This window comes from Ursus arctos, unplaced genomic scaffold, assembly GCF_023065955.2.
Source record: "Ursus arctos isolate Adak ecotype North America unplaced genomic scaffold, UrsArc2.0 scaffold_17, whole genome shotgun sequence".
Taxonomy (NCBI): Eukaryota; Metazoa; Chordata; class Mammalia; order Carnivora; family Ursidae; genus Ursus; species Ursus arctos.
In genome coordinates this window covers 23,218,139-23,225,226 of record NW_026622841.1, presented here as the reverse complement: position 1 = coordinate 23,225,226, position 7,088 = coordinate 23,218,139, and positions in this window count along the sequence as shown.

Here is a 7,088-nt window from a genome sequence, read left to right as displayed (position 1 = left end):
ACTCAGGCTTCTAGACTGAGATACTAATTTTTATGTGTTAAGTCTTTCATCTGTTCTTTCAAGGTTCTGGGTTTTTTTGTTTTTTTAAGTTGGTTATTCATAGATAAAACATTTTTTTCTAAGTAACATAGTCTAGTTAAAAGTGTTCATGGTACATCACAGCCACTGTCCTTTTTACCTCCCCTTAGGATATTCTGTCCCCCTATACATTTCCTAACTAGAGCTGCCCCTTGGCTCCTTTGCCCTCATCCAGTTTGTATGTCTACATGTGGATCTTGTGTTTGTCTTACATGCTAAGACAAAGAGGGAAATGTAATTTGACAGGAAGAGAATCTAGCTGTCACGACTTGTAGCAGATTGTATTATACGAAGATGGACGGAGGGGATGATTCCATATTCCATCTCACATACTCCTCCAATGTGTTATCAACACTCTTCCATCAAGAGGCAGGATCCTTGTTTGCTCCCTTTGAATCTGGGCATATCTTTGTAGCTTCAGCCAGTGGAACGGAGAGGAAATGCCACTGCATGATTTCCAAGCTAGCTATTAAAGACAATATGAATTCCATCTGTTTCTTTCTTGGGACGCTTGTCTTTGGAACCTTGTCACCATGTTGGGAGAACGCCCAGGCTACAAGGAGAGGCCACATCCCTGCCAGCACCAGCAGCCATGGGAACAAATGAGTCCAGCCCTCAACATTCAAGGGTTCTTGCTGAGGTCCCCGGCATCAGGACCCACAGAAATCATGAAAAAGAAATGATTATAGTGGTTCAATGACACTGTTTCTGCACAACGTATTGTGCAACAAGAGATAATGGAAACTACTCAACACTAGCCTCACCAACCGCGGAACGTCCTGATGTGCTGTTCCTCCTGGTGCAGCACAGTGGGAAGTAGGACTGCCTGTGAAGTGTGATTGTCAAAAACATTAAACGTGAATCTAATAAAGACAAGCTCTATCATCTAGTTTATAGGAAACGGGATAGAGAAACAAGCTAAATGTCATCAGGATGGAATGATCAAACATCCAGATATAAATAATCTGGTCTCTTAAAAACAAGTCAATAACAGAAAAAAGAAGGGGGGGTGGGATCCTGTTCATCCTGTTCTAGCTTTAAAAAGGCTTAAGAGCCTCACCAAATATAAACCACGAACCTGGAGGCACCTGGCTGGCTCAGTTGGTTGAGCGTCAGACTCCTGATTTCGGCTCAGGTCATGATCTCAGGGTCGTGGGATCCGAGTCCCACACTGGGCTCCCTGCTCAACAGGAAGTCGGCTTGAGAATTCTCTCCCTCTGCCCCTCCCCCCACTAGTGCACTCGCTTTCTCTCTCTAATACAATTTTTAAAGATTATTTATTTATTTATTTACTAGAGAGACCAAGAGAGAACAGGAGTTGGGGGAGGGGCAGAGGGAGAGGGAGAAGCAGACTCCCCGCTGAGCAGGGAGCCCGATGTGGGGCTCCAACCCAGGACGCCAGGATCATGACTTGAGCCGAAGGCAGATGCTTAACCGACTGAGCCACCCAGGTGTCCCAATAAATAAAATCTTAAAAAACGCAAAACATGGGGCGCCTAGGTGGCGCAGTCGTTAAGCGTCTGCCTTCAGCTCAGGGCGTGATCCCGGTGTTCTGGGATCGAGCCCCACATCAGGCTCCTCCGCTATGAGCCTGCTTCTTCCTCTCCCACTCCCCTGCTGTGTTCCCTCTCTCGCTGGCTGTCTCTAGCTCTGTCAAATAAATAAATAAAATCTTTAAAAAAAAAACAAACCCAAAACATGAACCTTGACTGGTATCTCACATCTTTATTCATCCATTAATGGACATTTACGTTGCTTCCATATCTTGGCTGTCGTAAATAATGCTGCAATAAACATTGGGGTACACGTATCTTTTCAAATTAGTGTTTTTATTTTCTTTGGGTAAATACCCAGTAGTGGGATTACTGGGTCACAGGTATTCCTATGCTTAATTTGAGGACCCTCCATACTGTTTTCCACAGTGGCTGCACCAATTTACACTCCCACCCACAGTGCATGAGGGTTCCTTTTCTCCACATCCTCACCAACACTTAACTTCTTGTCTTTTTTATTCTAGCCATTCTGACAGGTGTCAGGTGATACCTCATTGTGGTTTTGATTTGCATCTCCCTGATAACTAGGGAGGAGCATCTTTTCGTGTGTTTAAAGACACGAGTTTCTTGGGGCGCCTGGGTGGCTCAGTCATTAAGCGTCTGCCTTCCGCTCAGGTCATGATCCCAGGGTCCTGGGATCAAGCCCCACATCGGGCTCCCCGCTCAGCGGGAAGCTTGCTTCTTCCTCTCCCACTCCCCCTGCTTGTGTTCTCTCTCTCGCTGTGTCTCTCTCTGTCAAATAAATAAAATTAAAAAAAATTTTAAAAAAAGACATGAGTTTCTTGAATTATGCTAGATGTAAATATTGTTATGTTTGCACACAAAGCAATTTTTTGGCATCTGACTTAATGCGTGGAGAAATGATATATGTGTATAAGCTTGGTATCTGAAAAATGTGCGCTTTTAATGAATCCTGTTTTCAAATAAGCTTGAGCAGGACACACCCTCTACAGGGGACTAATGGGGACAGATTTTCATTTCTTTTCTTTTTTTAAGATTTTTTATTTATTCATTTGATACAGAGGGAGAGAGAGTGAGCATGAGCAGGGGAAAGAGGCAGAGGGAGAAGCCGATTCCTCACTGGGCCAGGAGCCCGACGTGGGGCTCGATCCCAGGACCCTGGGATCATGCCTGAGCTGAAGGCAGACGCTTAACTGACTGAGCCACCCAGGTGCCCCAGATTTTCATTTCTAATGCAGGCTTAACTTAATTATTATAAGCCCACTCGCTGCCTTTTCTTTTAAACAACTGTAGTGCAATTTCAGACAAATACTTAAGTCTAGGGTCAATGCGGCAACTCAAAAAGTTCAAGTAATTAAAATTTTCTTCTTTCAATGGGTCAACATGACAAATGTGAGCTATTTCTGATTATAAGCATTTTCTTGCTAGAATGATTGTGGGCTGTGCCTCAGTTGCATATGAAAACTTACAATTCTGATCCTTATCATGACTCAGAAATCCAATTATTTCTTGGAAATACTTTCTTCAAGTTTAAAAAGCAATTCCGCAACATGGTGCATCGAGAAGTTGAGCATCAGAAACCTGGGTTCTAGTCCTCCCTCTGCCATTTACTACCTTTTGGTCCTACCTTCAAAACTTTGACCCCCTTCTCCCAAGCTCCATATCAACTATCCTGGTCCCAAACAGCATCGTCTCTCCTCTGGATTAATTCAGAGCTTCCTAAGTGGTCTCTGTGTTTGTTCTTGCTTCCCTCCTGTCTATTGTCCAATGAACCGATGTTAGAATAGGTCACTCTCCCGCTCAAAAACCTTCAGTAGCTCCCCATTTCTTAGAGTGTAAAAGCTGAGTCCTTACAAAGGCCTGGAAGGCTCTTCATGCATCCCTCCTCCTGCTCCTCTATTTCTCACCTCTATTCCCAACTCCTACCTCCATGCTGATTCTGGAACAGGCCAAGCAGGAGTCTGCCTCAGGCCTCCGCACTGACTGTTGCCTCTGCCCTGAAAGCTCCTCATCCTTCACCCCTAGGAACCCCCTCCTTCCCTCCTTTAATCTGCTCTGATGTTATTTGCTCATCGCGGCCTTCTCAGACCACACTGTATCTAAAATTACAGCTCCTTCTGCAGCCTTCCCCTGCCCTGCGCTATTCTCCTTCATAGCACGTATGTGCCTCTGACGGTCTGTGTATGTGAGCAATTTATTTGTCTTTCTCCCCCTGCTAGAATATTAACTCCTGGGGCGCCTGGGTGGCTCAGTTGTTAAGCGTCTGCCTTCGGCTCAGAGCACGATACCAGGGTCCTGGGATTGAACCCCGCATTGGGCTCCCTGCTCTGCTGGGAGCCTGCTTCTTCCTCTCCCACTCCCCCTGCTTGTGTTCCCTCTCTCGCTGGCTGTCTCTATCTCTGTCGAATAAATAAATAAAATCTTTTAAAAAAAAAAAAAGAATATTAACTCCTGAGGCCAGGAGTTTTTTCCTCTTTTATTTCCTGCTGCCCCCACCCCCCGCCGATCTAACAGGGCTCGACAGTAGAGGGCGCTAAAGAAATACTCGTGAGGGCACATTCACCGCAACGGCTTGTGTCCTGGGCAAGGGATTTCACCTTCTCAGGCCTCCGTTTCTTCCTGAATATAGTGACGTGGTTGAGCGAAAATTTCTCTCCGGACCTTCTAGTTTTAACAGCCATGAATCTAATATCCTCAGTTACTTCTGGGAAATACGTTCATTTGAAGTTAAGGGATATTCTGTCTGACTGGATTATAAAAAATTATAAAAAGTATTTGCTGATACTTACATGGAAATCTCATCTTTTAAGCAAAGAACCTGTGAGTATTAAGCTTTAAGAAATAATGAAGTTCTAAGTTACTAGTTGAGTAATAAGAAGTTTTCACTGACTAAACACCTTTATACATTTTTTTCAGCCCAAATCTTGTTTTCTAATTTATTCTGTTTGTCAGATAATAGTTTTAAGATTTCACACTTTAGAAATGTTATGCGTAATCATAAATGAAATTATGGCGGAGCGTTGAATAGAACTATGTGTTATAGCCTGCAGTTTTGTTTCATAATATTAAATATTTCTTTTATGAAACCACCCGTCTCCTAAGAAACCATTGCCATTGTTCCAAAATGTATCTATTAATACAGGTGGCCAAAAAAAAAAAGGGCTACTTAATATATTAAGGAATCCTAGATAAGTTTCAAACACTATTACTCAAACTGGAGCCAAGACTATACATATAATCAGAGAGTAGAAATAATTTAATATAATGTCAGTCGAACCCTGTTGAAATTAGACTGACTCAAGCTAAGTCCCTAAGGCCAAAAAAAAATAGATTCTTAAGTAAAGAGAACAAACAGAGGGTTACTGGAGGGGAGGCAGGTGGAGGGAAGGGTGAGATAGGGATGGGGATTAAGGAGCACTCTTGTTGTGATGAGCACGGGGTGATGTATGGAAGTGTTGAATCACTATATCGTATGCCTAAAACTATAACACTGTATGTTAACTACAATGGAATTAAAATTTTTTACAAAAGATTAGTCTCTAAGGAACACACACACAAAGTATTTATGAGAAATTATGGTAAGATTAGAACTTCGTATCTCAGATTCTTTTTTATGAACATGCTTCTGCCTGGTGTATTGAAAAGCCATAAATGAGGCGGCTGGGAGGTTACATCATTTTAAAAATTGCAATTAAATGTACAAACAGTATAATGCACAGATCTTAAGAATACAGATCAACGAGTATTGACCAGTGCATATACCTGTGTAACCTACACCCCTATCATTTCTTTTCTTAGTTAGACTTTTCATTTTGAGATAACTATAGGTTCACATACAGCTGTAAGAAATCACAGAGAGAGACCTTTTACCCTTCACTCTTGGCCTCAGTGGTAACATCTTGCACAGCTATGGCACAAGATCACAACCAGGATATTGGCTTTGATACAGCCAAATACAAATATTTCCAGCACCGCAAAGATCCCTCACACTGCCCTTTGGGGCCACACCTGCTTCCCTCCCAGCACCACCCCCTCTTTAGCCCTGACAATCCCTCATCTGTTTGACATCTCTATAATTTTGTCATCTCAAGAATGTTATATGAAAGAATGATACAGTATTAAACCTTTGGAGATTGGCTTTTTTCCCCACGTAGTATAATTCTCTGGAAATTCATCCGGGTGGTTGTTCATGTCAACAGTTCGCTCCTTTTTACTGTTGAGTAGTTTTCCACGGTCTGGGTGATGTGGCTGAACCATCCTTACTTGAATCATTCCACCTGCTTAAGCATATCTGCAGAGTTTCTCGGTGGAGGCTATCATGAATCAAGCTGCCCGATGCAAGAACAGTTTTGTGTGTGAACATAAATCTTCATTTATTTGGGAGTGCCATTCCCAGGACTGCAATTGCTGGATCCCATGGAAGTTGCATATTTGTTTGTTTCTTTTAAGATTTTATTTATTTATTTTCCAGAGACAGAGAGAGCACAAGCTGGGGGAGCGCCAGGCAGAGGGGGAAGCAAGCTCCCTGCTGAGCAAGGAGCCCGATGCAGGGCTCGATCCCAGCACCCTGGGATCATGACCTGAGCCGAAGGCAGACGCTTAACCCACTGAGCCACCTAGGCGCCCCTATTTACTTGTTTTTTTTAACCTGTCAAATTGCATCCCAGAGTAGCTGCACCATTTATAAGCCTCAAAGCACAGCTTTCATTGCATGCCACAAATTTTGATAAGTTATATTTTCACTTTCCTCCCTTCAAAATGTTTAAACATTTCTCTTGAGACTCCGCAATTTTTTTTTCACCGCTGTGTTGTATAGAAGTGTGTTGTTTAATCTCCAAATATTTTGGGATTTTCCAGCTACCTTTCTGTTATTGATTTTGGAATGTAATTCCACGTTGGCTTGAGAGCATATGTGGTGTGACTTCTATTTTATATTTTACTAAGGTGTGATTTATGGCCTCGGTTGTGGTCTCTCTCGGTGAATATCCCAAGTGAGTTTGAGAAGAATGTGTAATCTGCCGTTGTTGGCGAAGTATTCTGAAAGTGTCAATGAAATCCTGTTGATCCGGGGCACTGTTTAGCTCAGCTACGTCCTTCCTGCTCTTCTGCTGCTGCATATGCCGATTACTGGTGGAGAGGTGGTCAAGTCTCCAAATACCACCCTGGTGTCATCTGTTTCTCCTTACGGGCCCATCAGTTTCTGCCTCGTGTATTTTGATGCTCTGTTAGGCACATACACAATAAAGATTGTTTATGTCTTCTTGGAGAATTGACCTCCTTATCCTTCACGCCTCTCTGTTTCCCTGATCGTTTTTCTTGTTCTGAAGTTGTCTTCGTCTGAAATGAATACAGCTCCTCTAAGGTCTGTTCTGATTCGTGTTAGCAATAGTAGATCTTAATCCCTTTACGTTTCATCTGTCTTTGTATTGAAGCGGGTTTTTTATAAACAAACGATAATTGGATATTTTTTTTTAAGCCTGCCGACTCTGCCTTTGA